This window comes from Balaenoptera acutorostrata, chromosome 4 (assembly GCF_949987535.1).
Source record: "Balaenoptera acutorostrata chromosome 4, mBalAcu1.1, whole genome shotgun sequence".
Taxonomy (NCBI): Eukaryota; Metazoa; Chordata; class Mammalia; order Artiodactyla; family Balaenopteridae; genus Balaenoptera; species Balaenoptera acutorostrata.
The window spans coordinates 22,669,550-22,689,315 of record NC_080067.1 but is presented as its reverse complement, the minus strand read 5'-3'; the positions used below and the strand labels follow the sequence as shown (position 1 = coordinate 22,689,315).

The window sequence follows — 19,766 nt, the reverse complement described above, 5'->3', positions numbered from 1 at the left end:
TCTTTTAATTTGATACTGCTCATTTTTGATACTTCATTTTCAATTTAAGTTTTAAATTTAGGTAATTGATGAAACAGATTTATTTTTAGAACTAAAAGCAGGCAAGTTTTCATTAGTATACCTTCTATTTTTTAACCTGTATTTCCCTTTGAATTCCTTAAGGGAGTTTAGTGTTCACTGCTTTTTATGTATGTTACCAGATTGATGTGTTCAAGGATCCTGGAATTTGTATGGGAAGGGAGGGAGGTGGAGTGGTGGGATGATGCTAAATAGTAAAAGAAATACTGAATTCCCAGTTACCCAAAGCAATGGACAACTTTAGATTACATAAGTATAATTTTAAAATATATTAAGTGACTTTTAGCCCTTAAGCTTGACAGTTTCTTTATTATACTTTAATAGAAAAATTGTTAACAAGCTACAGAAATACTATTTTTGAGATGTGTTTATTGCCTCCCACCCTTACATGGAAACACAAGCAGAAAGATGAAGGAAATCAAATTTAAAAATTGCATTTCAGTATTCTGCTTTTCTTTTTTCACGCAAAACTTTATTTTTCCAACTTTTACTTAATAGGAACAAAATCTTCAATATTTAATATGAACAAAATCTAATCATCTGTATTTGATACACACTAGTGAGTAGTGTACATTTTTTCTTTTTTGCCCAGTATCTTCTGTATTCTTCATTCACATTACTCTTCCCTGTTGCTGTTTCCATACTTTACTCTCTGCTTAAATTCTTTTGGATTCATGTTTTATGAAAAGTAAAGATTAGTAGTCAGAGCCTACTGCTACTTGCATAATTTGGTTTTAAGTCACTTTTTCAACTTTTTCTCACTATTCTTCTATTGAAGTTGACTCTAAGCATTTTCTACTTTGCTGTAATTTTTTATTATTCTTTTATGTTTTTCTTTCCTAGCTATATTCAAATTAATCTGCAAACTTCTGTAATTTTTTTTTACTCAGCGTTCTATTGTGGGCATTTTTTTCCCATGAATTAACCTTATAAATTTTAATAATTATATATCATTCCCTAACGTGGCTGGGCCGTGATTTATTTAACCAGTTTTCATTTGGGCTGCTTTATTGTTAAGGAAGAATAAGTATATCTAAGATAACTATTTAAGGGTAGTTCTATTAAAAATAGTACTTCTTTGAATATCCTTGTATATCCCTCTGAAATGTGCACATGGGAATCCTTTGTAACATAAATTCCTGCAAGTGGTTGCTGAGCAAAAGGAATGCATGTTTAAAAAACTCTGATGCAGGTCTTTTATTGAAGCTGGCACACTAATTTAAGTGTTTATTACCCCTTCACTTCAAACATAAAGTAATGAAAGATAAAATATTAAAAAGAGGGTAGACATTAATGAGTTTAGAAACTAAATGTTTTTGTGGTTTATATAAAAGAAAAACTACCTGGTGATCAGGATTGGGCTTAAGGTAGCAGAAGCAGGCACTTGTAGCCAAGAGTTTGGCTCTTGTGTGTTAAAAAGATGAAAGATGCTTCATGAAGGGTAGAAGAATAGAGTTAGGCTTAAAATACATGAAGCCAGGGCCTAACACGAGACTCCATACTTGTAAAGGAGACTGAAGAAAGCCGCTGAGAACTAACTGCTGCATAGGCTAAGGCTTATGTTTAGGGGGATTGTATATCTCAGGTTACCTTTGAGACTCTTGTTTATGCTTATCATCCATGTAGTTATTAGTAGAGACTCCTTTAATACTCAAGAGGGTCCTAGTTTGGATAATAACTTATACTAAAACCCCACTTTTAGGAAATCATGGGCTGAAGGAAGGGAGAGGACAGACATAGTCCTTATAATCAGGTCCTGAATTAAAATGACTACTTTCTTGGTTGGAGACTGGGTCTGTAAAAATCCCCTGTATCATCTTAGACCAGGAAGTTCTTTCTAAGCCCACTATATGATCTAGTTGTGCAGTGGAGTGAGTAGAATGAGCAGAGATAATCACAAAAACATTGGCTAGGGAGGGATGAATAATAAAAGAAATAAGTATATTTAAGATTCTAGAGAGATGAAAGAAGAAATTCTAATACCAAAAAGGAAATAAACTTAGTAAATTGGTTTTACTGAAGATAAAAAGCTACATTAGATGCCATCAAAGGGAGAATTGAGGAATTGGCATTCATTAGGCATTCATTTAGAATGTAGCCCAGAGAAATAAAAAAGTAAATATGAAAGAGCAGTTGAGTGACTTTGATGTGGATTGAAAGGGTTCCAAAATATGCAGGGGAAGAATTCTGAGGGAATAAAAGAGACATAGTTTTTGAAGAGGTACTTTTGTGGAAATTTACAGTCACATTTCCTCGGATCTAGAGTTTGTTCTCAGGAGTCAACAAGATAAGTGAAAATCATTACACAGCTAGTAGTAGTACAGGCATTCCTTGTGTTTTTTTGTTTTTTGTTTTTTCCTGCGCTTCACAGATACTGCATTTTTTACAAATTGAAGGTTTGTGGCAACCCTTCGACAAACAAGTCTATCAGCACCATTTTGCCAACAGCATTATTTTTTAATTAAGGTATGTACAGTGTTTTTTTAGGCATAATGTTATTGCACACTTAATAGACTATAGTATAGTGTAAACATAACTTTTATATGCACTGAGAAACCAAAAATTCATGTGACTCTCTGTATTGCGATGTTTGCTCTATTGCAGTGGTCTGAAACCAAACCTGCAATATGTCTAAGGTATGCCTGTATAGTATAACTAAAATATTGAGGATTGAAAGAAAGTCTTGAAATATTTCATTAAAGAATGCTTGACCCTTTTCTCTGACTACAATGCAATAAGGTTGAAATACACAAAATAAATTCCCCTTCTACATTACATTATACTCAAAAGTTTGGAAAGTCACTTTTAAATAATTCATGTGGTAAAGAGGAAATAAACAGAGTTGAAATGTGAATGTTAGTGAAAGTAATGTTAGTGAAAAATTGAGGCCAGCTAAAGCACTACTTGAATAAATATACAGTCTTAAATGTATTACTATTAGCAAAAGTAGTACAAACTTAGAGAAAGAAAAATAGGAAAACTAAAATAATTAGGAAGAAAGGAATAATAAAAGTAGAAATGGAAATTAAATAGAAAAAGAAATGGTAGAAAAGGTCAACTAATTCAAAATATTGGCAATTTCAGTTCAGTACATTTTTAAGACTTAGAGGTTTTATCTTAGGAATGCAAGGGTGGCTTAATGTTAGAAAATATTTTACTGTTATATAGCAGATAATCCTGGGGGGAAATTGATATAGAATGTTTAGAAAAATCATTTGATAAAATATAGCTGATATTCATAATGAACAGTAACTCTTCATGAATAAACAAACAAGAGGGAAATTCCTTAGCTTGGTAAAGTTATCACACAAAAACCTTATAGCTGACATCACGGCACTTTTTAATTTTTTTATTTTTTATTTTTGGCTGCATTGGGTCTTCGTTGCTACGTGTAGGGTTTCTCTAGTTGCGGCAAGCGGGGCCTACTCTTCGTTGCAGTGCGCGGGCTCCTCATTGTGGTGGCTTCTCTTTGTTGTGGAGCATGGGCTCTAGGCACATGAGCTTCAGTAGTTGTGGCACTCGGGCTCCATAGTTGTGGCTCGCGGGCTCTAGAGCGCAGGCTCAGTAGTTGTGGTGCACAGGCTTAGTTGCTCCGCGGCATGTGGGATCCTCCCAGACCGTCCCCTGAATTGGCCGGCGGATTCTTAACCACTACGCCACCAGGGAAGTCCCTCACATCACGGCATTTTAAAAAGGGAAATTTAGATGAATTCCCAGGAATAAGCACTAGAGTATAACAATTGAAAAGGAAAATATAAAATTTTCCGTATTTGCAGAATATACAATTGTCTAGGTAGGAATTTCAACATAAACTAGAGTATTAGAACTAATGAGTGATCAGCAAAACTCCTAGAGAGAAAATTAACACTAAAAAAAAAAAAAACATCATTCTGAACATGTTAGAGGAAACAATAGCCCATGTAAGAAAATAGTAAGGAAAAATGAATAAAATTTTGAGTGGAATAGAATAAAATTCTGTTTCATACTCTTCATATTGAGTGACATAAAAATGTCTGGAAGATAGTGAGAGTCAGTAAGGATGTAGAGTAACAACTAGTGGGAGTACAAATCTGTGTAACCCCTTTGGAGAAAAATTTGACAGTATTAAGAAAAGTTGAACGACCTATTCATTTTTCATTCATTTAGCAAATATTTAATGAGTGCCTACACTGTGGGCAACACCTTTTTCTCTTTTTCATGTCTTTCTTTTTTTAACTGAGGTACTTTGAAGAAAGGGAATTCAATTCCTAGATGTAACCTTTAGAGAAATTTTTGTGTATTTTTATAAATGAGGCAAATACAGGAATTTTTATTGCTACTTTGTAAAAGCAAAAAGAAAAAAGAGGAAGTAAAAAAAGTCTATGAACAGGACAATTGATAAATAAAATGTGGTATATTCAAACACTTCAAATGAGTGAGCTAGAGCTCTAGGTACCATTATAGATAAATTTCAGAAATGCATTTTAAGGGACAAAGCAAGCTGCAGAATGATACATAATATATTGTACTGCTTATATAAACACATATCTAAGTTTATTTAACATCAAGTTTATGTTGTTGGTTACTTACTGAGGAGATAGGAGAAGGAGAATAGGATCAGATGGGTGTATGTGGGGTACTACAGCAGTTACTGAAAAAGAAGCAGAAAGAAACAAATATGGCTGTAAAGTATTAAATGTTGTTGAAGCTGGATACCTTCTTGTCTATCTTGTTTATTTTATTATTTGAAATAAAAATGGATAGGATTTCTGAAATGCCCCCCAAAAGGAGGGCTTATAATGTCCATATATTTGGAAAATGACTGTATCCCTTCCCCTTTGGAGAGGTATGAAATGTGAAGGCTTTGATGAGATTTGTGTTAAAGAACCTGGCTTCTTTTATTTATCCAGCATTCCAGAAACCTTTGATTCCTACAACTATTTATGACCATTTTCTCTTTTAAGTCTTTTCTCCTTATCAGAATTGTGAAGAATCAGTTTTACTGGCTTAATAGATACTTGTTACACACCTCCTGTAATCAGATGCTGTGCTAGATAGTTTCTGAATGTACAGAAAAACAACCACAGTTTTGCCCTCATGGGAAACAGGTGTTACAGAATACTTTAATAAAACAGATATACTGAGTGGGTTGAAAACTCTGAAAATTCACTTGGGCACGTCTAGAGGACAGGGTTGTGGAAGGTTTGCCTGTATAGCTAAAACTTGACCTGAGACTTGAAAGATGAGTAGGAGTTAGCTAGGCAGTAGCAGAGGGCACTTCTTATAGCAGAAACAGGGCATGCAAAACTGAAATCTCTACCCCTACAAAGAGGGCATAGATGGCCAGTAAAAATAGAGCTGAGAGAAGCTAGATTCTGAACATTGAACGTTTTGACTTTTTGTGAAATTGATGGCATTTTAGAAAGAAAATAACATCATATTTAGCATTTTAGAAATACCTTTCTGGAAGCAATACAGGTGATGATTTGGGGTGTGTAGGGCTGGAAGATAGACCAATTAGGAGGCTTTTTTTTTCCCCTCCCCCTCCAGTGATCCAATTGGGAAGTAATGAGAGTTTGCATTTATAGTGTCAGTGAGGGTGAAAAGGAAGAGGAAGTGACCGATTCTATAAATATTAAGGCTGTAGGATGCTTCTGAAGGATGAGAAAGAGGACAGAATCTAAGGTAATTCCTAGTTGTTTGACTTGGGGATATTCACTGAAAGGAAATTTTTTAAGAGTATAGGTGTTAGTAGATGGGTATGGGAATAGTTTGGTTTGGACATTTTGACTTTTAGGTGCATGACACTGACTATATGTTGAATTTTGGAACATTCAAGCTATTAATCTGGTGTTTGTTGCTTTAGTAGTTATGAGTTAGCATTTAAGTGAATTTCTGTAATCCATTGGCAGTTGCATTTTGTACCTCCAGACTTCAACTAAAAATGTTGGACTACAGTTCCTTCATTGAACAAAAATTCATTGAGAGCTCTTGTTTCAGGCATTGGGTTAGGTATAAGAGATACAATATGAACTAAACTTGCCTGACCCTTCCCTTCATAGACTTTCTAATCATAGAAGGGAAAGGAAATTATCCATACTAATCAAATGATCTGTTAATATACTATTACAAACTGTTGATTAATGCTAAGAAAACTCCATTTGGTCTTAATGTACTGATAATAATAACTTATGTGAATGAGGAATTGGATTCAGCCTATAAATGAAGTATACTTAATAGCACAGTTTGGTCTCCTATTTGCTTTTGACAGGTGACTCTGTGGGTAAAACTGATTTTGTCCATTGAAGTTATGATTGGGAAAGACATAGGTATCTTAGCGGGATAGTCTGTGATTAGTCATTCTCTCTCTTTTAGGGAGGAAACTTTGTTCTGATGTTAAAGAAAAGTATGAACTTTTATAGGACATTCATTTCTTCTAGTTCCCAACTTACAAATGGGTTAGATGCCAAATCTCAAGGTATCAAATGCAGAGGAGTTCTCCCCTAAGATTTGTGTAGGTGAATTTTAATTACTCTATGTCGACACCAAGGAAAGTGTAAAAGCACCGGTGAGTTTATTAAAATCTCACCTGTTAACTTGTGTTTGAACTGACAGTTTATTTAGTGACTGTATGAGAATTGAATGCTTTTCTGAGCTATTAATAGAATGGATAAATGTGTCTATAATACGTTTTGAATTTCTGAATGTTCATTGAAAAGCTTAAAAGTTTCAAGAAGTATTAAAATGGCTGAAGAATGTCTTAAGAAGTTTAATTATAGAAGAAATGGTACTGAAACGTTAGAGGGGAGAACAAATGTACTATTGACTGAAATGAAACTTTATAACAAAGATGGTCAAGAAATATTGAAGGAAGGAAATACTACAGTGAAGAGGAGTAAAACCTTATAGAACTAAGCAAATATAAGTACTTGAATAGAATCAATATATGAGTGTAATACAAGAAATATGTGCTTATAGCTGCAACCACTACAGTGCAGGATATTGGGTACGGGACTTAAAATCATGAAAAAAATATTAAAACATTTATTCAGATTTTTAACAACATCATAATAAAAAATTTAAATTTAACATAAAAACATTTAGATTAAGTTTAGCTGAAGGTAAATGTGCAAAACTGAAAATAACAGTAGTTTAAACAAGATAGTTTATTTCTCTCATACGTAAAAGATCTTAGATAGATGATCTTTTCCATGGCAGCAGGTAGACTGTCAAAGGATTGAAATTGTTAATACTTTAATACTTTAATAATCATTAAGGTATACATAATCATAACTTTAGCAACTGTACATTTTGATGTTTATCAGAAACGAATTTTACATAACAAAAAGGAAGAAGCTGCCAGGGCAGCACAATTGCAGTCTCTACCCCAGGCAGCAGACATTGGGTTCTGTTTTAAGCCCTATGAATATCTTTCTATCCTATTTCTCATTCCTGTCTTGACCCTTGTGGGAAGTCTGGGCCTAATGTTCCTACTAATGATAACAGCCAGCCACATTGCACATCACATGTCCCATGAATAAGTTGATGTTTTAAGGGTGGGAGTGCTGCTGGTGCCAGGCACTGGGCTCTTGAGGCGAACTGCTTCATTTTAGACTTCTTAGTTCCTGCAGATAAAGCCATGCACGAATGGCCACAAAAGTGGTCAAAGCCTGGTGAAGCCTAGCAAGCATACCTTTGTGGATGTTGATTGCTTACAGAGCCCCAAATGTGATAGAAATGGTGTTTGAAGGCCCACCAGTGCAGCATAGATGTCATAGTGCTGGTGGGTGAACCTCATGGGCATCCATCATGGCATCCATGATTTGGAAAAAGAAGACCTGAGTCTTCAACACAACACTCTTGTTGCAAAAGCATCACTGCCAGGATGCCTGTGCCTTTTACACTCAGATTGGGAAGCTGAGCTGCAGTGCCTCTTTTGTGACTGCTGCTGGCTCCATTCCAGGTACATGCCAGCACTACAAGCAGCCCACCATCTATATTAAGCAGTAACAGAACACCTCTTAGAAGACCCTGGATGAGATGGACACTGGATGAGATGGACATTGCTAGCTCTACCTATATTGAGAGGAGGGTAGGGTTGAATTACTCTTCTGTGGCTGTAGCAGTCTCAGTATGCTCTTCTGTGGAAGTCTCCTGCTGGTAATCTCTACACGGATAAGAAATCCACCCCAACCCCCATGAAGCTTTGACAGCTAGCTCCAGTATTGTCATTGTGGAGGTCCTGGTGGCCATTGTTGTTGGCATTGCAATCCTGGTGATCACCATCAGGTTTCCACCTTATGGGGAAGTACAAGAAAGCAGGAATGAAGGACTGGGGGAATTGAATATACAACCCAGCATAGGTCTGTAGTGGGGAGGGTCAGAGGACAGTGTCCAGGACCACTTCAGTGTGAAACTTAATTCTTGACTCAAGACAGATACTTTCTCCACCACCATCCCCTTCTGCTCTCCCTCCTCCCTCCATCCTAACAATTCTTGTCCTAGGGCTACCTTTCTTTTTGACTTTATCTCCCAACCTCTCTTGAAGAGCTGTTTCTATTATTATTCCTTCTTCCTCTTGGTCCATGGACAAGAAATCTCATTCTGTAAATGCAGACGCAAGAATGTCATCTTCGATTATGTTTAAAATAAAAGGTTAAAATGACATCCTGGGATCATTTAAAAGTGGTGGAATACCTTTTGAAGGCTTAAGTGACTTTAGGTGAGGAATAGTTCTATCTCATTATAAAGGAAAGAGTAGCATCTTCATCCTGAACTATCTACTAGTTTATCTACTGCTTATTGATGAGAAGAAAATTTGGCTTTATTTGGGCTTGCATAATGGCCGTATCGCTGTCTGTTACACCATGAACACATATGCTTCTCACTTAAAAGCTAATCTTATTTTAGTTGCCTAAACACATTTTTATTTGTTTGAGAAGAGACTGTCCAGATACTTTTGGGGTTTGTTCTTCAGCTCACCTCTATTATAGTTGATATTAGTAATGTTTTATTATGTAAAAATGTTTGTATATACTTTGTCATTGGTAATTTTTGTGACTTTCTTAATATTACAAACAGTGAAATTTAGTAAAATATGAGGGAGACATAAAGCAAGAGAGAGTTTGAATTTGTCAGAATTATGCCAATTAAAAAAAAAAACCTTAACTTTTTTTTTTTTTTGGATCCTGTGGGAGGTTATACATAGGACGAAGGTGAAATAAATAGAACTTTACAAATACTAATTGGATAAATGAAATAGTTACATTAGTCAAGGTATTATCACACCAGGGCCCTGTATCTTAGAATCACAGTATCTTTTTTTTTTCAAACATCTTTATTGGGGTATAATTGCTTTACAATGTTGTGTTAGCTTCTGCTGTATAACAAAGTGAATCAGCTATAGATATACATATATCCCCATATCTCCTCCCTCTTGCATCTTGCTCCCACCCTCCCTACCCCACCCCTCTAGGTGGTCGCAAAGCACGGAGCTGATCTCCCTGTGCTATGAGGCTGCTTCCCACTAGCTAGCTATTTTACATTTGGTAGTGTATGTCAATGCCACTCTCTCACTTCATCCCAGCTTACCCTTCCCCATCCCCGAGAATCACAGTATCTTAATTTGAACTTCAGAAATGTTCAGATTTTATAGCCCAAGGTTTTCCCCACAAATGATTATATTTTTATAAAATAATCATTGTTGATCCCTTTTAGAGATTCAGCTGGATTACCTTTGAACTCCTTAATTGTTTAAGCTTCATGGTCACATCTCATCATCTTTTGCATCTCTTATTTTTATTTATTTATTTATTTCTTAAAAAACATCTTTATTGAAGTATAATTGCTTCACAATGGTGTGTTAGTTTCTGCTTTATAACAAAGTGGATCAGCTACACATATACACACGTTCCCATATCTCCTCCCTCCTGCATCTCCCTCCCTCCCACCCTCCCCATCCCACCCCCCCCAGACGGTCACAAAGCACTGAGCTGATCTCCCTGTGCTATGTGGCTGCTTCCCACTAGCTATCTATTTTACATTTGGTAGTGTATATATGTCCATGACACTCTCTCACCCTGTCACATCTCACCCCTCCCCCTCCCCATATCCTCAAGTCCATTCTTTAGTAGGTCTGTGTCTTTATTCCCGTCTTGCCACTAGGTTCTCCGATGATGGACACTTAGGTTGCTTCCATGTCCTGGCTATTGTAAATAGAGCTGCAGTGAACATTTTGGTACATGACTCTTTATGAATTATGGTTTTCTCAGGGTATATGCCCAGTAGTGGGATTGCTGGGTCGTATGGTAGTTCTATTTGTAGTTTTTTAAGGAACCTCCATACTGTTCTCCATAGTGGCTGTATCAATTTACATTCCCACCAACAGTGCAAGAGTGTTCCCTTTTCTCCACACCCTCTCCAGCATTTATTGTTTGTAGACTTTTTGATGATGGCCATTCTGACCGGTGTGAGATGATACCTCATTGTAGTTTTGATTTGCATTTCTCTAATGATTAATGATGTTGAGCATTCTTTCATGTGTCTGTTGGCCATCTGTATATCTTCTTTGGAGAAATGTCTATTTAGGTCTTCTGCCCATTTTTGGATTGGGTTGTTTGTTTTTTTGTTATTGAGCTGCATGAGCTGCTTGTAAATCTTGGAGATTAATCCTTTGTCAGTTGCTTCATTTGCAAATATTTTCTCCCATTCTGAGGGTTGTCTTTTGGTCTTGTTTATGGTTTCCTTTGCTGTGCAAAAGCTTTTAAGTTTCATTAGGTCCCATTTGTTTATTTGTGTTTTTATTTCCATTTCTCTAGGAGCTGGGTCAAAAAGGATCTTGCTGTGATTTATGTCATAGAGTGTTCTGCCTATGTTTTCCTCTAAGAGTTTGATAGTGTCTGGCTTTACACTTAGGTCTTGAATCCATTTTGAGTTTATTTTTGTGTATGGTGTCAGGGAGTGTTCTAATTTCATACTTTTACATGTACCTGTCCAATTTTCCCAGCACCACTTATTGAAGAGGCTGTCTTTTCTCCACTGTATATGCTTGCCTCCTTTATCAAAGATAAGGTGACCATATGTGTGTGGGTTTATCTCTGGGCTTTCTATCCTGTTCCATTGATCTATGTTTCTGTTTCTGTGCCAGTACCAAACTCTCTTGATTACTGTAGCTTTGTAATAAAGTCTGAAGTCAGGGAGCCTGATTCCTCCAGCTCCATTTTTCGTTCTCAAGATTGCTTTGGCTATTCGGGGTCTTTTGTGTCTCCATACAAATTGTGAAATTTTTTGTTCTAGTTCTGTGAAAAATGCCAGTGGTAGTTTGATAGGGATTGCATTGAATCTGTAAATTGCTTTGGGTAGTAGAGTCATTTTCACAATGTTGATTCTTCCAATCCAAGAACATGATATATCTTGTATCATCTTCAATTTCTTTCATCAGTGTCGAATAATTTTCTGCATACAGGTCTTTTGTCTCCTTAGGTAGGTTTATTCGTAGATATTTTATTCTTTTTGTTGCAATGGTAAACGCGAGTGTTTTCTTAATTTCACTTTCAGATTTTTCATCATTAGTATATAGGAATGCAAGAGATTTCTGTGCATTAATTTTGTATCCTGCTACTTTACCAAATTCATTGATTAGCTCTAGTAGTTTTCTGGTGGCAGTTTTAGGATTCTCTATGTATAGTATCATGTCATCTGCAAACAGTGACAGCTTTACTTCTTGTTTTCCGATTTGGATTCCTTTTATTTCTTTGTCTTCTCTGATTGCTGTGGCTAACACTTCCAAAACTATGCTGAATAATAGTGGTGAGAGTGGGCAACCTTGTCTTGTTCCTGATCTTAGTGGAAATGGTTTCAGTTTTTCACCATTGAGGACAATGTTGGCTGTGGGTTTGTCATATATGACCTTTATTATGTTGAGGAAAGTTCCCTCTGTGCCTACTTTCTGCAGGGCTTTTATCATAAATGGGTGTTGAATTTTGTCGAAAGCTTTCTCTGCATCTATTGAGATGATCATATGGTTTTTCCTCTTCAATTTGTTAATATGATGTATCACGTTGATTGATTTGCATATATTGAAGAATCCTTGCATTCCTGGAATAAACCCCACTTGATCATGGTGTATAATCCTTTTAATGTGCTGTTGGATTCTGTTTGCTAGTATTTTGTTGAGGATTTTTGCATCTATGTTCATCAGTGATATTGGCCTGTAGTTTTCTTTCTTTGTGACATCTTTGTCTGGTTTTGGTATCAGGGTGATGGTGGCCTCGTAGAATGAGTTGGGGAGTGTTCCTCCCTCTGCAATATTTTGGAAGAGTTTGAGAAGGATAGGTGTTAGCTCTTCTCTAAATGTTTGATAGAATTTGCCTGTGAAGCCATCTGGTCCTGGGGTTTTGTTTGTTGGAAGATTTTTAATCACAGTTTCAATTTCAGTTCTTGTGATTGGTCTGTTCATATTTTCTATTTGTTCCTGGATCAGTCTCGGTAGGTTGTGCATTTCTAAGAATTTGTCCATTTCTTCCAGGTTGTCCATTTTATTGGCATAGAGTTGCTTGTAGTAATCTCTCATAATCATTTGTATTTCTGCAGTGTCAGTGGTTACTTCTCCTTTTTCATTTGTAATTCTATTGATTTGAGTCTTCTCCCTTTTTCTCTTGATGAGTCTGGCTAATGGTTTATCAATTTTGTTTATCTTCTCGAAGAACCAGCTTTTAGTTTCATTGATTTTTGCTATTGTTTCCTTCATTTCTTTTTCATTTATTTCTGATCTGATCTTTATGATTTCTTTCCTTCTGCTAGCTTTGGGGTTTTTTTGCTCTTCTTTCTCTAATTGCTTTAGGTGCAAGGTTAGGTTGTTTATTCGAGATGTTTCCTGTTTCTTGATGTAGGCTTGTATTGCTATAAACTTCCCTCTTAGCACTGCTTTTGCTGCATCCCATAGGTTTTGGGTCGTCGTGTCTCCGTTGTCATTTGTTTCTAGGTATTTTTTGATTTCCCCTTTGATTTCTTCAGTGATCACTTCGTTATTAAGTAGTGTATTGTGTAGCCTCCATGTGTTTGTATTTTTTACAGATCTTTTCCTGTAATTGATATCTAGTCTCATAGCGTTGTGGTCGGAAAAGATACTTGATACGATTTCAATTTTCTTAAATTTACCAAGGCTTGATTTGTGACCCAAGATATGATCTATCCTGGAGAATGTTCCATGAGCACTTGAGAAAAATGTGTATTCTGTTGTTTTTGGGTGGAATGTCCTATAAATATCAATTAAGTCCATCTTGTTTAATGTATCATTTAAAGCTTGTGTTTCCTTATTTATTTTCATTTTGGATGATCTGTCCATTGGTGAAAGTGGGGTGTTAAAGTCCCCTACTATGATTGTGTTGCTGTCTATTTCCCCTTTTATGGCTGTTAGTATTTGCCTTATGTATTGAGGTGCTCCTGTGTTGGGTGCATAAATATTTATAATTGTTATACCTTCCTCTTGGATCGATCCCTTGATCATTATATAGTGTCCTTCTTTGTCTCTTGTAATAGTCTTTATTTTAAAGTCTATTTTGTCTGATATGAGAATTGCTACTCCAGCTTTCTTTTGATTTCCATTTGCATGGAATATCTTTTTCCATCCCCTCACTTTCAGTCTGTATGTGTCTCTAGGTCTGAAGTGGGTCTCTTGTAGACAGCATATATATGGGTCTTGCTTTTGTATCCATTCAGCCAGTCTGTGTCTTTTGGTCGGAGCATTTAATCCATTTACATTTAAGGTAATTATCGATATGTATGTTCGTATTCCCATTTTCTTAGATATTTTGTGTTTGTTATTGTAGGTGTTTTCCTTCTCTTGTGTTTCTTGCCTAGAGAAGTTCCTTTAGCATTTGTTGTAAAGTTGGTTTGGTGGTGCTGAACTCTCTCAGCTTTTTCTTGTCTGTAAAGGTTTTAATTTCTCCATCAAATCTGAATGAGATTCTCGCTGGGTAGAGTAACCTTGGTTGTAGGTTTTTCTCCTTCATGACTTTAAGTATATCCTGCCACTCCCTTCTGGCTTGCAGAGTTTCTGCTGAAAGATCAGCTGTTAACCTTATGGGGATTCCCTTGTGTGTTATTTGTTGTTTTTCCCTTGCTGCTTTTAATATGTTTTCTTTATATTTAATTTTTGATACTTTGATTAATATGTGTCTTGGCGTGTTTCTCCTTGGATTTATCCTGTATGGGACTCTCTGTGCTTCCAGGACTTGATTAACTATTTCCTTTCCCATATTAGGGAAGTTTTCAACTATAATCTCTTCAAATATTTTCTCAGTCCCTTTCTTTTTCTGTTCGTCTTCTGGGACCCCTATAATTCGAATGTTGGTGCGTTTAATGTTGTCCCAGATGTCTCTGAGACTGTCCTCAGTTGTTTTCATTCTATTTTCTTTATTCTGCTCTGCAGTCAGTAGTTATTTCCACTATTTTATCTTCCAGGTCACTTATCCGTTCTTCTGCCTCAGTTATTCTGCTATTGATCCCGTCTAGAGTATTTTTAATTTCATTTATTGTGTTTTTCATCGTTGCTTGGTTCCTCTTTAGTTCTTCTACATCCTTGTTAAATGTTTCTTGCATTTTTTCTATTCTATTTCCAAGATTTTGGATCATCTTTACTATCATTATTCTGAATTCTTTTTCAGGTAGACTGCCTATTTCCTCTTCATTTGTTAGGTCTGGTGTGTTTTGACCCTGGTCCTTCACCTGCTGTGTGGTTTTCTGTCTTCTCATTTTGCTTATCTTACTGTGTTTGGGGTCTCCTTTTCACAGGCTGCAGGTCCGTAGTTCCCGTTGTTTTTGGTATCTGTCTCCAGTGGCTAAGGTTGGTTCAGTGGGTTGTGTAGGCTTCCTGGTGGAGGGGACTAGTGCCTGTGTTCTGGTGGATGAGGTTGGATCTTGTCTTTCTGGTGGGCACGTCCACGTCTGGTGGTGTGTTTTGGGGTGTCTGTGGCCTTATTATGATTTTAGGCAGCCTCTCTGCTAATGGATGGGGCTGTGTTCCTGTCTTACTAGTTGTTTGGCATAGGGTGTCCAGCACTGTAGCTTGCTGGTCGTTGAGTGAAGCTGGGTCTTGATGTTGAGATGGAGATCTCTGAGAGATTTTCGCTGTTTGGTATTACGTGGAGCTGGGAGGTCTCTTGTGGACCAGTGTCCTGAAGCTGGCTTTCCCACCTCAGAGGCACAGCCCTGATGCCTGGCTGGAGCACCAAGATCCTTTCATCCACACGGCTCAGAATAAAAGGGAGAAAAAAATAGAAAGAAAGAAAGAGGATAAAATAAAATACAATAAAGCTATTATAATAAAAAATAAGAAAAAAAATTATTAAGAATAAATGTATTCAGAAAAAAATTTTTTTTTAATTTTTAAAAATAGATTTATTAATTTTTTATAGTAAAAAATAATAAAAAATTATTAAGAAAAAAATTTTTTAGTTTTTTAAAATAAAAAATATGAAAAAACTTATTAAAATTTTTTTTTTAATTTCTAAAAATAGAAAATAAGGAAAAAAATTATTAAAACATTTATTAGGAAAAAAAATTTTTTAAGTTAAAAAAAAAACAAAAAAAACAAAAAACACGGACGGACCTAACCCTAGGACTAATGGTGAAAGCAAAGCTATACAGACAAAATCTCACCTAGAAGCATACACCTATACACTCACAAAAAAAGGAAAAGGGGAAAAATTAATATATCCTGCTCCCAAAATCCACCTCTTGAGTTTGGGATGATTCGTTGTCTTTTCAGGTATTCAGCAGATGCAGGCACATCAAGTTGTTTGTGGAGCTTTAATCCGCTGCTTCTGAGGCTGCTGGGAGAGATTTCCCTTTCTCTTCTTTGTTCGTACAGCTCCCGGGGTTCAGCTTTGGATTTGGATCCGCCTCTGCATGTAGGTCGCCTGAGGGCGTCTGTTCCCCGCCCAGACAGGACGGGTTTAAAGGAGTAGCTGCTTCGGGGGCTCTGGCTCACTCAGGCTGGGGGGAGGGAGTGGTACGGAGGAGGCGGGGCGAGCCTGCGGCGGCAGAGGCCGGCGTGACGTTGCAGCAGCCTGAGGCGCGCCGTGCATTCTCCCGGCGAAGTTGTCCCCGGACCACGGGACCCTGGCAGTGGCGGGCTGCACAGGCTCCCGGGAGGGGCGGTGTGGAGAGTGACCTGTGCTCACACACAGGCTTCTTGGTGGCGGCAGCAGCAGCCTTAGCGTCTCCTGCCCGTCTCTGGGGTCCGCGCTGATAACCCCGGCTCGCGCCTGTCTCTGGGTTCTGCGCTGTTAGCCGTTGCTCGCACCCGCCTCTGGGGTCCGCGCTGATAGCCGCGGCTCGTGCCCGTTTCTGGAGTTCGTTTAGGCGGCGCTCTGAATCCCCTCTCCTTGTGCGCTGCGAAACAAAGCGGCAAGAAAAAGTCTCTTGCCTCTTCGGCAGCTGCAGACTTTTTCCCGGACTCCCTCCCGGCTAGCACCGAAGCCGGAGCCTCAGCTCCCAGTCTCCGCCCGCCCCGGCGGGTGAGCAGACAAGCCTCTTGGGCTGGTGAGCGCTGCTCGGCGCCGAGCCTCTGTGCGGGAATCTCTCCGTTTTTCCCTCTGCGCCCCTGTTGCTGTGGGATCCACACTGATAGCCGCGGCTCGCTCCCGTCTCTGGAGTTCGTTTAGGCGGTGCTCTGAATCCCCTCTCGTTGTGTGCCGCATAACAAAGCAGCAAGAAAAAGTCTCTTGCCTCTTCGGCAGCTGCAGAGTTTTTCCCGGACTCCCTCCCGGCTAGCACCGAAGCCCAAGCCTCAGCTCCCAGCCCCCGCCCGCCCCGGCGGGTGAGCAGACAAGCCTCTTGGGCTGGTGAGTGCTGCTTGGCGCCGAGCCTCCGTGCAGGAATCTCTCCACTTTGCCCTCCGCACCCCTGTGGCTGCGCTCTCCTCCGTGGCTCCGAAGCTTCCCCCCTCTGCCACCCACAGTCTCCGCCCGCGAAGGGGCTTCCTAGTGTGTGGAAACCTTTCCTCCTTCACAGCTCCCTCCCACTGGTGCAGGTCCCGTCCCTATTCTTTTGTCTCTGTTATTTCTTTTTTCTTTTGCCCTACCCAAGTACGTGGGGATTTTCTTGCCTTTTGGGAGGTCTGACGTCTTCTGCCAGCGTTCAGTGGGTGTTCTGTAGGAGCAGTTCCACGTGTAGATGTATTTCTACTGTATCTGTGGGAAGGAAGGTGATCTCCGTGTCTTACTCTTCCGCCATCTTGCCCCCTCCCTTTTGCATCTCTTAAACTGACATGTGGAACTGGTCCAGACTATTTCATAGTCAGTTTAGTGCCTTAAAATTCTGAGGTTTTTGAGAACAGTTGTAAGAAAGTTCTAAACATAAACTGTATTTCTTGCAGTTTTTGTGTTTAGTTACATAGTATTTGAATTATTAAGTTGTTTACTGTTTCTCAAAGATAGATGCACATTTACATTTATCTACTGTTTACCAACCCCAGTAGAAAAATGAGCAAGTGAAGAGAGTTTTGTTTTGTTATTTGTTGAGCAATGTCAGTATTTTTGTGAGAAAAGACGTTAACGTTAAAATGTTGTTTCTGATTCTTCCCTGAGTCTATCTTTCACTCTTGCTTTAACCTAATAACAACCTAATAACATGTGTGATTAACTGTAAGCTAATTTTTTAAAGTGCTTTAGTCCTGATATCCCCCATTTTCCTAGAATGAAAAGTAATATGTAAAATATACAGAATGTTTCAGGACAGAAGATATAAATTGCTTTTTTCATTTCATAGGTATTTGAAAATCCTCAAATGATAGCTTAATATTTACTTAAGAGTGAGTTTTTGATTTTTTGTTTAGTTAGAATGACTCTCTGAAATTTGTGGATATTTTAACCTGTCCCCAACAATTCTAGCATCTACATAGTTAGAGTAATATACATACTGTAAAAAATAAACCTCAGATATTTGTGGCATATCATGATAGACATTAATTTCTCATATATGTAACCATTCGTATATATGTAATATAAGAATTAGTGGTAGGTGTCTTTCCTTCATATGGTGACTTAAGGATCCATGCTCCTTCCATTTTCTGGCTCCTCTTTCCCTTAGAGCCTCAATGTTGTTTGCATTCAGTGGCTGGAAGGGGAGAGAGAATGGAGCACTACCTACTTCTTAGACGCTTTTGGTCCCCCTGTTTACATTCCATTGATGGAAACTTACCAGTACTACAGTGAGCCAGGTAATGGAGTCAATGGCTGGGTAGTTGTTACCCAGTTTGGTATACACTGTGAAAGGGAGAACACATAATTGTCATACTCTGGTTACTTTTAGATAATTAGAGGGAAGGTATATAGTAAATATTTTGATTATGTTTAATTTCTTCAATACAGAGATTATAAAAGCTGCTGATTAGTGCTAAGATAAGAGCATTAACTCCTTATAAGTTATACAGAACTAAAGTCCTAAGTTGAAGTTAGGGACTCTAGGAATTTTCACAGCCTCTATTCAGTTACGTCGAAAGATACCTACTGTTTTTCATGTATTTAGCTTCAGTAAACACATTGCTGTTATTTTTTGTGTTGTTGCTGATGTCAAGCTTGTGGCTTTAACTTAGGTGTTTCAGATATTATTAGTCTTCTTCATGATATCCCCTAACCTTCCAGAGGTATCATCCACAGGTATATCACATTTTATATAGATGGTCTAGGATATATCAAGTAAATAGAGATATGACTGTTGCTGTATTTGTGATTATGATAGTGAAATATTTATAAAAGATTATGTATATAATGGGTTTACTTTATGAAGTTATTTCAAGGAAAAATAGCCTTTATTTTACATATTTATTTGTATTTATAAATTGTTTATAGATATTTGAATATATGGAATATGGTGCTTTCTACTAACTTTATTTTCACAGAGAGTACCTAACTTATTTTAATGCTTCTGATCAAAATTCCTTACTTATAGCTTCAGTAAGAATTGAAATACAGAAAACATTATATGAATAAAGACATATTGAAGTATGAGACCTTTTTAGAATTTCTTCTTTTGTCCACCTCAGTAAATTTGGATTGAGTGTGCTTGTGCAGTTTCTTACCCTGTACACTAACCCTTCAAAAATTTTTTTTCATGATTTGTGTCCAAACTGCTGAAGAAAACTATATATATATGTTGATATAATTCCTTATCATTTCCTGGGCTTTGGTCCTAAGCCTTTGAGATGGGAAGACAAAAAGGATTTTCCTCCCGATGAGGACTTTTGATCTAGTACAGGATTTCTTAACCTGGAGTCAATGCTAGAATTTTTGATAAGCATGAACAGAAATGAGGAGAGTGGTAAAAAAATTTGGAATTGATTTAAAAAAATAAGTGCAGAGAGAAAACTGATCTGGGACATTTAAAAGGATTGTTAATGGCATTGAAGACTAAATTTGTAGCAGTATGACTTCATATAATTGTTTGATTTTCCTCCTGCAGCCCTGTAACCAGATATTAGAAATGTGAATTTACTGTTTACTAGAAGGAACAAAAATGTAGGTTTTGATCTGTGCCAGGAACTCCTTTTCAGTAGTTATAGTCCTTTGAGGGTTCTGAATTGCTTGAAACAAGACAAAGACTAATCTGACATGCACAGTCTTAGAAAGTGTATATAGATGTTGTGTTGTTTGCAGCATCATTGGGCTAGGATATGAATGTTTCCTAACTGGCTGCAGAAATTCTGG

At 37.5% G+C, this 19,766-nt stretch overlaps 1 protein-coding gene across 2 annotated transcripts in view; it reads left to right on the top strand.

Annotated features, from left to right (window-relative positions):
* Positions 1 to 19,766, top strand: part of STAG1 (STAG1 cohesin complex component) — a 434,186-nt gene that overhangs the window by 148,013 nt on the left and 266,407 nt on the right. The gene's annotated exons all lie outside the window — the stretch shown is intronic.